Source organism: Microcaecilia unicolor, chromosome 7, assembly GCF_901765095.1.
Source record: "Microcaecilia unicolor chromosome 7, aMicUni1.1, whole genome shotgun sequence".
Taxonomy (NCBI): domain Eukaryota; kingdom Metazoa; phylum Chordata; class Amphibia; order Gymnophiona; family Siphonopidae; genus Microcaecilia; species Microcaecilia unicolor.
Genome location: NC_044037.1, coordinates 18,901,567 through 18,917,121, shown reverse-complemented (window position 1 = coordinate 18,917,121; position 15,555 = coordinate 18,901,567). Strand labels below are relative to the sequence as shown.

The window sequence follows — 15,555 nt, the reverse complement described above, 5'->3', positions numbered from 1 at the left end:
TGCTCTCGCATACTCTAACCTTTCTTCTCAAGCCACTTCATTGGCTCCCTCTCCATTTCCTCATAAAGTTCAAACTTCTCTTACTGACTAACAAGCGCATTCGTTCTGTAGCAGCTCACTGCCTCTCCCCACATCGCGTCTCAGGAATTCTGCTTTTGTTTGTGCCCTTGCCCTCCGCCTCCAGAATCCATTTGTTCAACCTCGTTGCATCTTATGGTGGGAATATGCTTCCCGAGTTGGTACGTCATGCTCCGTCTAGTCCTCATTTGGAGTGCCAGGTTCAGTTTTAGAGATCATACCTTCAAAAGAATATAAACAGCATATAGTCAGTTCAGAGGGTAGTTATGAAAATGTTCACTGGTCTTCATCATAAAGAGTATGGGGACAGACTTAGAAAGATCAAACATCTTTGTGAGTGATATTGCATAAGGCCTGTCAGGTAAGATTTGCCTCTTTGCCGATGATACAAAACTCTGTAATAGCGCAGACACCACTGATGGTGTGGTTAGCATGAGGAGCGAAGCTAGAACAATGGTCCAGAAATTGACATCAAAGATTTAAGGTTAATAAAATGCAGGGTCATGTACTTGAGCTACAGAGCAGTACCACTTAAGAATGGAAGTACGTCTGTGCTCTAAAGAAGAGCGAGACTTGGGGGGTGATCATTTCTGATGATTTTAAGGTGGCCAAACAGGTAGAAAGAGCAATGGCCAAAGCCAGAAGGATGCTTGGGTGCACAGGAATAGGAATAGTCAGCAGAAAAAAAATAAAGGAGGTGATAGTGTCTGTTTAAGTCTCTGGTGAAGTCCCATTTAAATGAGTACTGTGCAGAATTCTGGAGACCACACCTTGAAAAAGATATAACCAGGATAGAGTCGGACCAGAAGGTGACTATGAAAATGGTCAGTGATCATCATAAAACATATATAGACATTCATAGACCTCAACACATATACCTTGGAAGAAAGATATTGATTGAGACATTTAAATAATATATCCATCGCATATATGCACAGGAGGCAAGTCTCTCAACTGAAAGGAAGTTCGGGAACAGGAGAACAGAAGATGAAGTTCAAGGGGGATAGACTCAAAAGTAATCTAAGGAAATACGTCTTTATGGAAGGGGTGGTGAATGCATGGAATGACCTCCCTGTGGAGCTGGTGGAGATGAGGACTGCATCTGAATTCAAGAAAGCATGGGACAGGCATGTGGGATCTCTTAGCGGGAAGAAGCGCCCTTTCCTTTCTGAGCACACTAGCAGAACCCATATCCACACACTTATCACCTCCTTGGGAACTCTGTTCACTGGGTAAATCTCTCTTATCTGTACCCTTCTCCTCCACCGCTAACTCCAGACTCCATTCCTTTTATCTTGCTGCACCATATACCTGGAATAGACTTCCTGAGCCGGTACGTCAAGCTCCATCTCTGGCCGTCTTCAAATCTAAGCTAAAAGCCCACCTTTTTGATGCTGCTTTTAACTCCTAACCCTTATTCACTTGTTCAGTACCCTTATTTTATCATCCTCACCTTAATATTCCCTTATCTCTTGTTTGCCCTGTTTGTCTGTCCTAATTAGATTGTAAGCTCTGTCGAGCAGGGACTGTCTCTTCATGTTCAAGTGTACAGCGCTGCGTACATCTAGTAGCGCTATAGAAATGATAAGTAATAGTAGTAGTAGTAGAAGAGATAGCAGATGATATGGATGGGCAGACTGAATGGACCATATGGCCTTTATCTGCCATCTTTTTTTATTGTAAACCCCCTGGTGACAGAGCAAGATATTACACTTTAAGTAAATGATGTTGCAGTGGTTTCCCCAAATAGTCTCAACACCAAACCAGGCAATTTAACATGACATATATGCATTTAATAAAATGTAAAGAGAGATAGGGTGTTGAATATATAATTAGTTAAGCAAAACGTTGTTACCAGTTTGCACAATAATAATGATAAAATATTACAATTACTACTACTACTATTAAACATTTCTATAGCGCTACTAGACTTACGCAGCGCTGTACAAATTAACATGAAAAGACAGTCCCTACTCAACAGAGCAGAATGTTTCTCTCTTTCAGAAAAACTGCATCGCTTCTACCAATTTGGATTCAATTTGAAAAGCAAATACTCAGATCCTAAGTATTAACACAAAACATTTTTGACCTTTTTAATTTAACTATTCAAGTAAACTAACTCAGTTAAACACTTGACACTTTAAATGTCTTTTTCTTCCCTTTCATGTTTTACACCATGGATATCCCTGAGGATATCCACACTTTTGTATAATTGTTCAGTCACGTTGCTTTTTTTTCTCTTCGCAGGACTTTCTTGGATTGTTGGGCGCCTGGCTTTTCTCTAATCACGAGATCTTCTGGCAGGAGACCTATTAACCTAATTGTACAAAATCAAATAAAGGAAAACCCTAGCTCCTTAATCTTTTTAGTCAAGGTCCCTGTCTGGGAATTTTCTAAAGGAACTGGAGTGGCCTTGCTAACGAAATGAAATGAAATTTTAAATTAAAAGCTCCCTATCTACAATCCGCCTAAGCTTTTAAACTTTTCCTTAAGCTAACGAAGAGCATGAGGTTCATTCCTGACAGTGCAGTCAACTCACCACTGCAGCCTTTCCAATTCTGACACTCAAAAATGACCTTACAGCTTACACTCATTCAGTCAGCTTCAGTTTCATTAGCTTATCCCTTTAAATTACTCTGCAGGCAGGCACACAGCATGCAGCTTTCATCTGTATACAAACATCTGTATACAAGAAACCCACAGACAGATGTAGCTATCTCCACAACTCCAGCTTCCATCCTTCACATACAAAAAGATCCATCATTTACAGCCAAGCCACAAGATACCACCGTATCTGCTCTGACCCAGGGGACAGAGACAGACACCTTAAAACCCTGACTGAATCCTTCAAACAGAAGGGCTACAACCCCAAAATAATCTCCAAGAAAATTGCCTCCTCCCTCAAAACACCCAGGGAGAATCTGCTACAGTACAAAAAGAAAAAATCCACAGACAGAATCCCGCTTGTAGTGACATACAATCCAGAGCTGGAAAAACTGAGGAAAATCATAAGAGATCTACAACCTATACTCCAGGAGGATGAATTACTGAAAGAGATATTCCCATCCACACCAGTACTGGCCTTCCGACAGCCACCCAATTTAAAACACAAGCTAATCAGAAGTAAACTTCCTTCACAGACTGAAAAGGAACAGAAGGGCACACTTCCCTGTAATTTATCCAGTTGCAAACTATGCCAAAATATTTCACAGGACCCCAAAGTCATCCACAAAGGAAAGACATTCAACATAAAGGGATCTTTCACTTGCTCATCTTCCAATGTGGTATATATCATTCAGTGTAAAAAATGTAATGAAGGATGCTATATTGGAGAAACAGGCCAGATGCTTAAGACAAGATTCAATTTACATAGACATCATATAAACAATGCTGGTGCCAGCAGGGTTCCCACGCCTGTTGGGCAACATTTTACAAGACCAGGACACTGCACCAGTGACTTCACAGTGAGAATCCTCAAAGGTAACTTTAAAACCATACAAGAACGTAAGACCTTTGAAGTCAGAATGATTGAATATTTTAACACCCAACAGAAAGGACTTAACAAGGACCTGGGGTTCCTAGCCCATTATAAACCATAAAGCTGTATGTCTCTGTTGATCACCCTCCCCTCACCTGTCCACACCCACCCTGTTAGAATACCAATAGTATACTTTGATGTCCCCATGCATACTTCCTACCCACCCCCATCCTCCCACCCTGTCAGACTGTCATAGCAATGCTTGAATGTTTCTCACTTATATACACTGTCAGCTAGCACATTTGCTTATTTCCGATCTGACGAAGAAGGGCAACCTTCGAAAGCTAATCAAGAAATGTATTAAGTTATGTCCAATAAAAAAGGTATCTTCTTATTTTCTTTTCCATGTTTTATTTTGTTTGATTTCTATTGATAACCTTAACAGTGGACTAACACGGCTACCACACTCCTCTATCTTAAATCACACAAACTCTCAGTCCAGAAACATTTCTCCACACGTAATCGGATATAGAGATCACTCTCAGAAACTTTATGATCTTTGCCCAAAGCATATCACCAGCAGTTTCAGCTTTCCTTATAGGCAATCTCTTTAACCTCTCGCACGACAACTTCCAGTCAATTTCCCAAATCCACAAAAATGTAGTTGCAGAGACACAATTAAATAGGTCTATTATTCTCCATCAAGAAGATTTAATTTAATTGTGTTTCTTTACTAGGAAAACAGCTTGGGCTGCAGTTTTGAGAAGAGCTGAACTGCAGCCCAAGCTGTTTTCCTAGTAAAGGTGACTCAGATGATGTCACTACTCCTGTGCCCATACAAATACATAAATTCAGAACTCCATGTGCACTTAGTATTCCAGCAACCTGCCCCCTACCATCAGCCACCGCTTACTCTGTTCAGCACATCTCTATTTGCTGCCCATGAACTGACTGCCCAGTGGAGGAGTGGCCTAGTGGTTAGGGTGGTGGACTTTGGTCCTGGGGAACTGAGTTCTATTCCCACTTCAGGCACAGGCAGCTCCTTGTGACTCTAGGCAAGTCACTTAACCCTCCATTGCCCCATGTAAGCCGCATTGAGCCTGCCATGACTGGAAAAGCGCAGGGTACAAATGTAATAAAAAAAATACACAACTTAGCTTTAGAATTTAATTGAGGGTATATCAATTTTCATTTCCAAATGCCCGAACCAGCACAAAAACATCATACTAGAGTGCTAACAGCCATAGGAGCCAACTTTTCAAAATTATTGGGGGTGCTAAATCCAATTAAAATAACCCTTCCTTGGACACATACAAGGAATTTTATCAATATTGGGGGTGCTCAAGCACCCACAGAGTTGGCTCCAATGCTAACAGCCTCATCTATCTTGCCCTTTCTGTAAGGAAATTTGCTTCTCAGCTTTATAAAGCAATAATTAAAAGCAAACTTATTCAACGTAATAACAACCTCTGTTTGTGCCACTCTTTGTAATTAAAATGACCTCAACCTATTATTTTGTCATTTAAGAACAATCCTCGCTGCTACTGCATCTGTGAAATCCTAGAATCTCGGTTCGCCTTGAGCAAATTGGGATTAATTGTTCATGATTCACATGCAGACTTGGACATTATCAAATTTCTAACCTGAAACAACACACCCAATCTGATTTTACTGTACCCAACAAAGACAGGAAACGTACATTTTGAATCAAAGATTTCAGTTCACTCCTAGGTATAGATATCGAAAGGCTGGGAATGAAAAGTGAGGTGCTGTTGCTGGGAGATTTCAACTTGCCGGATGCAGATTGGAGCACTCCATCGTAGAATCAGAAAGAAGTAACATAGTAACATAGTAGATGACGGCAGAAAAAGACCTGCACGGTCCATCCAGTCTGCCCAAGAAGATAAATTCATATGTGCTACTTTTTTATTTGTACTGTCCTCTTCAGGGCACAGACCATATAAGTCTGGCCAGCCCTATCCCCGCCTCCCAACCACCAACCCCGCCTCCCAACCACCAGCTCTGGCACAGACCATATAAGTCTGGCCAGCCCTATCCCCGCCTCCCAACCACCAGTCCCGCCTCCTACCACCAGCTCTGACACAAAGTAGAGAGTGAGTGGGTGCCTTTCAAAGTGCTGTCCTCAGGTAAGTGGTGACAGAACCAGAGAAGAGGCGACACTGGATCTCGTGCTCACAAATGGGGAAAACGCGTGCAATGTCCGGGTGGGGGGCTCCCCTGGGTAGTAGTGATCATTACACTGTATGGTTTGATATTACTACTACTACTACTACTTAACATTTCTAAAGCGCTACTAGGGTTACGCAGCGCTGTACAATTTTAACATGGAAGGGCAGTCCCTGCTCAAGGAGCTTACAATCTAAAAGACAATCTAAAGACAAGTGTAGAGTCAATCTGATAAGGCATACTATATTTCTCGAAAGGTTAGGTGCCGAAAGCAGCATTGAAGAGGTGAGTTTTAAGCAGAGATTTGAAGATGGGTAGGGAGGGGGCTTGGCGTAGGGGTTGAGGAAGATTGTTCCAGGCATAGGTGAGGCAAGGCAGAATGAGCGGAGCCTGGAGTTGGCAGTGGTGGAGAAGGGGACTGAAAGGAGGGATTTGTCCTGTGAGCGGAGGTTGCGGGCGGGAACATAGGGGGAGATGAGGGTAGAGAGGTAGTGAGGAGCCGCAGACCGGGTGCATTTGTAGGTAAGGAGGAGAAGCTTGAATTGTATGCGGTATCTGATTGGAAGCCAGTGAAGTGACTTGAGGAGAGGGGTGATATGAGTATATCGGTTCTGGCGGAATATAAGACATGCAGCAGAGTTCTGAACGGATTGAAGGGGGGATAGATGGCTAAGTGGGAGGCCGGTGAGGAGTAAGTTACAGTAGTCAAGGCGAGAGGTAATAAGAGTGTGGACGAGAGTTCGGGTGGTGTGTTCAGAGAGGAAAGGGCAAATTTTGCTGATGTTGAAGAGGAAGAAGCGACAGGTCTTGGCAGTCTGTTGGATATGCGCAGAGAAGGAGAGGGAGGAGTCGAAGATGACTCCGAGGTTGCGGAGCTAAAGAGGAGTGTAGACACACAAAACCCAAAGTCCTGGATTACAAACATGCTGATTTTTAATAAAATGAGGGAGTATCTGAGGAAAGAGTTAGCAGGATGGGAGGATATAAGAGAAGTGGAAAATGAGTGGTCCAAGCTGAAAGGAACAAAAAAAAAAAAAAAAAATGGCAACGGATCTTTATGTAAGGAAAGTAAACAAAAGCAAGAGGAAAAGGAAACCTATATGGTTCACCAAAGAAATGTCTGAAGGAATAAAGGCAAAGCAGGTAGCGATTATGAAGTATAGAAGAATGCAGAAAAGAATACTGACTAAGTAAGTATATAAAGTTGGGACAGCAAAAAGCCTGCCCTAACTTCATCTGCCAAGTTAACCAGGCAGTAGTCTGAATATCAGCTGGTACCCGGATAACTTCGGCATTGTCCACGCTGGACATGCCCTGGCAATAAATATCCAGGGTTAATTCAGCCCACAATGGCAAGTTGCTTAGAAGCCATTTAGCACCACAGATTGAATTATCGGGCCCACAATGTGCTTCACTTGTAACTTCCATAGTGCTACTAGGCCATCCACAGCCCTGTACAAATACACAAGTTTCTTCCCTGCAGAGCTTAACTGAACAAATAACATTTCCAAAACCTTTTCCTAAAAATGCTTTCTTTATGGCTATTGAGCACAGCTATGAGCAGAAGATTTTACTGGAAATGCAGTCTTAGCAAAGAAATTCCAAAATCAATTGTACTCCGCCCAGGGCCAGCAAAGAGCGGTTGCAGGCAAAGTAAACCAGGTCCCGACACCCGCACAAACCCAAGGATCCATCAGCGTGTATTTCATCTGGGCACTTTTAAAATAGCTCAATTACCTGATTAATAGGGTTCTGGAAATTGGCCTCATTGTGTATGCATATATACATAAAACTTTGCTTTAATAATTAGAAAGTAAAAAGTCTGATCTCAAGGGCCCTGAGTACCTGAAGAACAGGACGATCCTCCACACACCACCAAGGACACTAAGGTCCTGTTGCCAGATGGGTGGGTTTCCCACCCAATTGGGCTGGTTTTTAAGCCAGGATGCTGGAAATCTTCGAAGGCTGCGGGCTGCGGGAAATTGGGCTTTTTCGTTGCAGCTGTGCGGGGTTTGGGCTCTTTTCCGGGGCTTCTATTGGTCCAATTTGGTCCAATACAAGCTTTTCCGGGGCTTCTATTGGTCCAATTTGGTCCAATAGAAGCTTTTCCGGGGTAGGGTTGACATCAGGGGCGGGGTTAATGACATCAGAAGTGACGTCATGGGCGGGGCTGACATCAGAGGTGACGTCAGGGGCAGGGACGTTGGGGGCGGGGCGGTGACGTTGGAGGCGGGGTTTGACTTTGGGTGGGTTTTGGGCTGGTTTAGGGCCGATTTTGGGTGGGGAAAATTTTTCCCATCTGCCCACACACCCTCCCCAAAAGACATTACACAATGTGATACCCCCAAGCGAGCCTTCTCCAGGGTAGCCCCCACACTCTGGAATGCATTGCCTGAAAGGCTCCGCTTAACACAAGACTATCTCTACTTCAGGAAGCAGGTGAAAGCTGGACTCTTCAACCAAGCCTTTAACGGAAGAAGTAACTAACTTGTTAGTCTCACTCACACACACAAGGATTGAGTCGGGCTGCACATACTGCAGCGGGACATGTTTATCCACTCCTACCCTAGCTGAGATAATATTTAACCATCTCTCTGACCTCAAATCAATCACCTTACTTTCTAATTCTTCTTACTCTCTTATCTATCTATATGTTACATCTTTGCTTTACCCATCACTATCAATTAAAATGTCCTATTACGTATTGTGTTGACATTGTAAGAAGTATACTTATTTTCGAAAGAGAGGAGTGGTCTAGTGGTTAGGGTGGTGGACTTTGGTCCTGGGGAACTGAGGAACTGAGTTCGATTCCCGGCACAGGCAGATCCTTGTGACTCTGGGCAAGTCACTTAACCCTCCATTGCCCCATGTAAGCCGCATTGAGCCTGTCATGAGTGGGAAAGTGCAGGGTACAAATGTAACAAAAATAAAATAGATACTATTGGAGATTCTACATGGAATGTTGCTATTCCAGTAGCATGTTGAAGGCTGCGCAGGCTTCTGTTTCTGTGAGTCCGACGTCCTGCATGTACGTGCAGGACGTCAGACTCGCAGAAGCCTGCGCGGCCACATTGGTGATCTGCAAGGGCCGACTTCTACATGGAATGTTGCTAGTGGAATAGCTGAAACCACTTGAAATCAGTGGCATGCAAGTTAAGTTAAAGTTTTTTCATTTTTTATATTTAAAGCACACATTATATATATTTTTTGAGCACTCTCGGCAGTGTGTTTGCAACAATCACAGCATTCACCAATAGTTTATCAAGGGACGACCCGATGAAGAGAGACTATCCTGCTTATAATCGAACGAGAAAAACGCCCAAGTTCCGACCTAAATCGGGAGATGGGCGTTCTTCTCACAAAAACAAATAAAGCGGCATAATCGAAAGCCGAACTTTGGACGCTTTCAACTGCACTCCGTCGCGGATGCGGACAAAGTTGACGGGGGAGTGTCGGAGGCGTGGTGAAGGCGGAACTGGGGCGTGGTTATCACCCGAACAGAGATGGGCGCCCTTCGCCGATAATGGATGCGTTTGTAGCTAGAATTTAGGGCACTTTTCCTGGACCCTGTTTTTTGACGAATAAGGCCCCAAAAAGTGCCCTAAATGACCAGATGACCCCCAGAGGGAGTCGGGGATGACCTCCCCTGACTCCCCCAGTGGTCACTAACCCCCTCCCACCACAACAAATGATGTTTCACAACTTTTTACTTTCACCCTCAAATGTCATACCCTCCTCCCAAGCAGCAGTATGCAGGTCCCTGGAGCAGTTGTTAGGGGGTGCAGTGGACGTCAGGCAGGTGGACCCAGGCCCATCCCCCCCCTACCTGTTACAATTGTGCTGCTTAATGCTACTAGTCGTCCAACCCCCCCAAACCCCCTGTACCCACATGTAGGTGCCCCCCTTCACCGCTTAGGGCTATAGTACTGGTGTAGACTTGTGGGCAGTGGGTTTTGAGGGGGATTTGGGGGGCTCAACACCCAAGGGAAGGGTGCTGTGCACCTGGGAGCTCTTTTACCTTTTTTTTTGTTTTTGTAAAAGTGCCCCCTAGGGTGCCCGGTTGGTGTCCTGGCATGTGAGGGGGACCAGTGCACTATGAATCCTGGCCCCTCCCATGAACAAATGCCTTGGATGTATTCGTTTTTGAGCTGGGCGATTTCATTTTCCATTATCGGTGAAAAGCAAAAACGCCCAGCTCACACCTTGGCGAATAAACCATGGGCGTCTATTTTGTTTTGGAACATACGGTTCACTCCGCCCCTTCACGGACCCGTTCTCGGAGATTAACGCCCATGGAGATAGGCGTTTCTGTTCGATTATGCCCCTCTATGCTACTAGGCAAATAATGTGAAATTGCCGTAAAGTAGTATTTTCCGAGGGCTCCCTATAATAACTTTAACTTAACAGTTGGCTTGTGAATTGTTTGCACACACCCAGTTCTAATCTTTGGTATTGTGATTTGCTAGTGGAATAGCAACATTCTATGTAGAATCTCAAATAGTAGCATCAGTGGAGGAGGAGTGGCCTAGTGGTTAGGGTGGTGGATTTTGGTCCTGGGGAACCGATTCCCACTTCAGGCACAGGCAGCTTCTTGTGACTGAGCTCCTCATGGACGACAAGTCACTTAACCCTCCATTGCCCCATGTAAGCCGCATTGAGCCTGCCATAAGTGGGAAAGCGCGGGTTACAAATGTAATAAAACAAACAAACAAAAAAAAAAAAATCGGGAGATAGGCATCCTTCTCCCAGGGTCGCCCAAATCGGCATAATCGAAAGCTGATTTTGGGCGTCCTCAACAGTGGCGTTCCGTACTTGGCTGACACCCGGGGCAGATCGCCGCTGTGTGCACCCCCCCTCTGGGTGCAGTGCAACATGGCGGCGGCGCCCCCCCCCCCCCGGCGTGGCAGGGCACCCCCCTGGCTTGGACCTCCCAGCGCAGCGCCTCTCACTCCCCCCCCCCCGACAGTCCCCACCTGCCTACCAGCTGAGCTCTGTGCACCCGGCACCTCGAATCTGCAGCGCTGCTGACTGTAAAAGAAGAAAACCGTCTCGTCGTTGGCCCTTCACTCACTGAGTCCCGCCCTCTGATGTAACTTCCTATTTCCTCGAGGGCGGGACACAGTGAGTGAAGGGCAAGGTTGCCAGGTGGGCAGTTTTCCCATCCAATTGGGCGGTTTTCCGCGACCCGCTACGGGAAATTTTATTCCGCTGCGGGTCGCGGTTTTTTGGGCTATTTTTGGGGTTTCTGTGCTGTTTTTTGTGCGGTTTTTCGGGCCGCGGGGCAGGGCTAATGACACCCGGGGCGGACCGCCCCGCCCTTGCTACGCCACTGGTCCTCAACTGCTTTCCGTCGCGGGGACAATCAAAGTTCACGGGGGGGGGGGGGGGTGTCGGAAGCATAACGAAGGCGGGACTGGGGTGTGCTTAACACATGGGCGTCCTTTGCATTTTTTTTTTTGCAGATAGGGGTGACCACCGAGTACATTAAAAGGGAATTATGAAGGGGTGGGGATGGGAAGACGCTAATTATTATTATTAGCATTTGTATAGCGCTACCAGACGCACGCAGCGCTGAACACCTGACACAAAGAGACAGTCCCTGCCCAAAAGAGCTTACAATCTAAATAATACAGACAGACAAGACAGTTACAGGTGAGGGAAGTAATGGATGAGAAGGGAGGAAGGGACAAGGGGAGGGCAATTGTGGCTAGGAGCCAAAAGCAGTAGTGAAAAGGTGGGTTTTCAGCATAGATTTGAAAACAGGTAGAGAAGGAATGAAAGTTGTAAGTGCATGCTACTGCTGGTTGAGTTATTAAGCACACAGTATATACAAAACAGGCCCATGGTTTGTATGACTGGAGAGCGTGGTCATGCAAAAAGTGAACTGCAATCCTTGTACCTAGTAGAGTGGGGGATGGGAAAAAGAACCGAGGCTCTGTTTACAGCTGAATTTTATTAGGATGATTAATACTTTTCTCAGATCTATAGTACTCAGGAGGACTCCACGGTATAACACCCTCCCCCCTCAATCTCCTGGAGTTTGGAAGGGTACCTTTTTGGGGGTGAGAAAATACTTGGATCTGATGAGTACTTTTAAATACAGAAACCCAGCGTCAGGGGTAAAGTAAGTAGCGTAAATAAACCGGAAACCGTACGGAGGGGGGAGTTAAAAAGAAAGATCAGCCACCGGAGACTGCCTGCCACCCCTGCAGCTTTAGATTTGGAAGCAATGGACACAAATAAAAAAATGAAGCAAAGCCTTCGCCATAAATATATGAAAAAACATTTTTTTTTTTTTTTTGCTAAAAAGTCTTTAACGCAAGAGTGTGTCCCTGTCTTACCGTGCTTTTTGGCAGAAAGGCGATCCGTGGCGGGGAGCCTTCAGTCCGGTTAAGCAGGCTCCGGGGATCTGATGTGAAAGACAGAGACAGTCTTCTAAGTGATGAGTGAAATGAAGAGGAAGGAGCGAATGGCACAAAGCTGCAGCTTTTTACAGCACGGTCTCTACCTTCCCCCAGAGAGGGGAAAAAATGTCCCAAAATAGCTTAGGCAGCCAGTGACTTGTTGAAACATGAGAAAGAATTGCTGAATGCAAAGATCTGGGGCTCTGTGGCTTTGCGATTGAAGTGGAGGGAGACGTCCAGGCAAGAGGCGACCACGTGTCTCCGAGTGGCAGGCAAGGTCAGCGGCAAGAAAGGCAACCCCGACCCCGTGCTCAGAGACAGAGCTCCACTCCAAGGCACAGCCGCTTGATCTGTGGCTTCCTAGGTGGCTTTTTGCCCCACTTTGTATTTTTCTTATAAAATACAGCTTCCCTCTTCCTTCAGCGCTGGCGGAAAAAGGTAGAAGGCGGATCCTCCCCACGGATCCTGTCAATTCCACCTTAAAACGGAGTGCTGTGCTGTTCTATTTTTGGTACCCTGCGAGGCCAGCCCTCGTGCTAATGTGTTCTATTCTTCTCTGCTGGTCCCGCAGTGCTGGATTAAGGTATACGCTATCGCTGCCCTTTTGGTGGGAACTGGGAATGAGTGATGGTCCATCCCGGTGGAGCCTGCGGGTTTCTTTTTTTTTTTTTTTGAGTGTGCGAATGGGTACTGGAGGGGCGTAGCCAGACAACAGATTTTGGGTGGGCCTAGGCAAGAATTGGGTGGGCACCAAGTGTTCTCCCCCCTCCCCCCCAAAAAAATTATCTCAGCTGGTGGGAAAACGCTTCTTTCCACCTTGGCAGCAGGCATGCACTGAAAATTAAGCAGGTGCCGGTGTCATGGAGAGTAGTGTTTTCATTACCATCAGGGGAAAATCTTCAGGTGGCGGAGCTTGGGAGTCTCACCAGTTACCACTAAACACGTTCTACTGTTGGGTGGGCCAGAGCCATAAATGGGTGGGCCCTGGCCCACCCAAGCACACCTGTAGCTACGCCACTGCACACAGTGCCACACCGTGTGTGGATCCAGCCTATTCGGAGGAGAATGAATGCTGGATCAAAGTGGATCTATCCTAGGCAGAGGGGAATGAGTGCTGGATCCAGGTAGATGCAGCCCTGCTGAGGGGGGAGGGGAGGGATGAGTGATCTGGAAGATCTGGAAGATCTGAGGAATCTGGGTTTTACCCAGACCCAGCACAGCTCTTGACAACAATATCTAGCAGTCCAATTAAGCTCAGGGGAAATGTAGGGAAGGTCTCAGGTTTTGCTTAATTAAATGGTCTTAAAGAATGTCATTAACAGGGGCATAGCCAGCCCTCCAATTTTGGGGGTGCCCAGGGTGGACTAGAGGGGCTACATATTGCTCCCTTCTCCTCTCTCTCTCCACCGCCCCCCCACCCAGTTTCATTTATCATCTTTCAAATTCTAGTACAGCAAAGACAGCACCCAGCATAACTTCCATCCAAAACAATATCATCTTACGAAGCAAGAGAAACCAACAGAGGCATCAGACAAGTTTGCTTCAGCAAAGCTTATGGGGGTAATTATGTAAAGTAGCGCCTAGAGGTAGGGGTCATGCACATCGAAGGGGCCACAAATTGACAGGTGTAGAAGGCACTATTCTATAAGGCCATAGGGCCTAACTGCAAGGAACAGCATACATGAGGGCAGAGCATGGGCACGCAAGAAGCGTGTCTCCTAGTTAGGCATGTAGTTACAGAATGCTGTAAACCAGGAGTGGACTGACACAGATCTGGGCCCCCAGGCAATAAGAGGGTTCTGGGCTTCCCTGCCCCTGGGTCCCACATCTCTTACCCCACTTCCATCCCCATAGGTCTGGCAATCTTCTCCTCTCACCCTCCATCCCCAGGTCTGGCACTGTCCCCTTTCTCATCCCCCCCCCCCCCCCCCCCGGTTTACCTCAATAACTTTCTCGCTACAGGGCCCCGGCTGTTTGCCGCTGATTGGAACCTTCTATCTGCCGTGGCCCACCCTTGCAAAAGCAGAAGTTGTGTCAGAAAGGGGCAGGCTGCGGGGCAGAGAGAAGGTTCCGGTTAGCAGCAAACAACCGGGGGCCCTGTAGGGAAAAAGGACTTTTGAGGTAAATGGGGGTGGGGGCGAGAGAGGGAACAGAGGGGAGAGGGATGGACATGTAGGGAAGAGGTACTGGGCCCCTCAACTGCACTGGACCTGCGAGCACTACCTGGTAGCCCGTATGGCCAGTCCGCCCCTGCTGTAAACTATAGGCATAATTTGGTTCATCCAGATTAGGGGTGGGCAACAGATCCAGGTTGGAGCTTTTGGGACACTCTTGATTTTGAACTTACATCCCTAAGCAGTGTGGGATTTGTGGTGCTTGGTCCTGCCCAGTGCTGCAAGTCCCATAATGCACCGAGATTGGGTGCTCAGAAATCCAGGACTGTCCAAAGATCTCCAGCCTGGAGCTGGGTCACTTGGCATTTCTGGTGGGCAACCTCAATCCACAAGGGCCATAACCCAGTCGGGTTTTCTGGATTTCCCCAATGGATTTATTTATTTATTTATTGCATTTGTATCCCACATTTTCCCACCTTTTTGCGGGTTCAGTGTGGCTTACAATAAGAAATGAATGATGGAAGTACAATTTGTTACAGATTGGTTATGGATTACATTGTGCAGAATTATGCGAGACAATCGAAGTGTCGTTAAGGAGTGCAACAATGGAACACAACATTGAACATTGGAAGGAGACAATGGGAGCTTGAAGGGCAATATTAAGGCGTAAAGACATATGGTATACATATTTCTGTGAGTAAAGGTATGAGTGATGTGGGATTACGGGGGATGAGAGTTCAGAAGTGGATTTATAGTGCATTACTAAACAGTGAGTGTGGATTTTATGTGTTTTGGCTCTTTCCGTAAATTTTTTCGAAAAGATGGGTCTTCAATGATCTGCGGAAGGAAGCTTGTTCGTGGATTGTTCTTAGGTTGCGCGGCAGTGTATTCCAAAACTGCGTGCTCATGTGAGAAAAGGTTGACGCGTGTAGCGTCTTGTATTTCAAGCCCTTGCAATTGGGGAAGTGGAGGTTGAGGAAGGTTCGGGATGATCTTTTGGCGTTTCTGGGTAGTAAGTCTATTAGCTCAGACATGTAGGCTGGGGCTTCGCCGTGGATGATTTTGTGAACTAATGTGCATACTTTAAAAGTGACGCGTTCCTTGAATGGAAGCCAGTGCAGTTTCTCTCGTAATGGTTTTGCACTTTCATATTTTGGCTTTCCAAAGATGAGTCTGGCTGCCATATTTTGGGCTGTTTGAAGTTTCCTCAGTGTATGCTCTTTGCAACCTGCGTATAGTGAGTTGCAGTAGTCCAGGTGGCTGAGTACGAGGGATTGCACTAGGCTGCGAAAGA

At 46.2% G+C, this 15,555-nt stretch overlaps 1 long non-coding RNA gene across 1 annotated transcript; it reads right to left on the bottom strand.

The window, feature by feature from the left end:
• Positions 1 to 442: 442 nt before the first annotated feature.
• Positions 443 to 13,369, bottom strand: LOC115474868. Its single transcript, XR_003942922.1, has 3 exons — positions 13,359 to 13,369; positions 6,793 to 6,796; positions 443 to 523 (listed from the first exon to the last, which is right to left on the bottom strand). It is a non-coding gene; the product is annotated as an uncharacterized LOC115474868 (long non-coding RNA).
• Between the last annotated feature and the right edge of the window lie 2,186 nt (positions 13,370 to 15,555).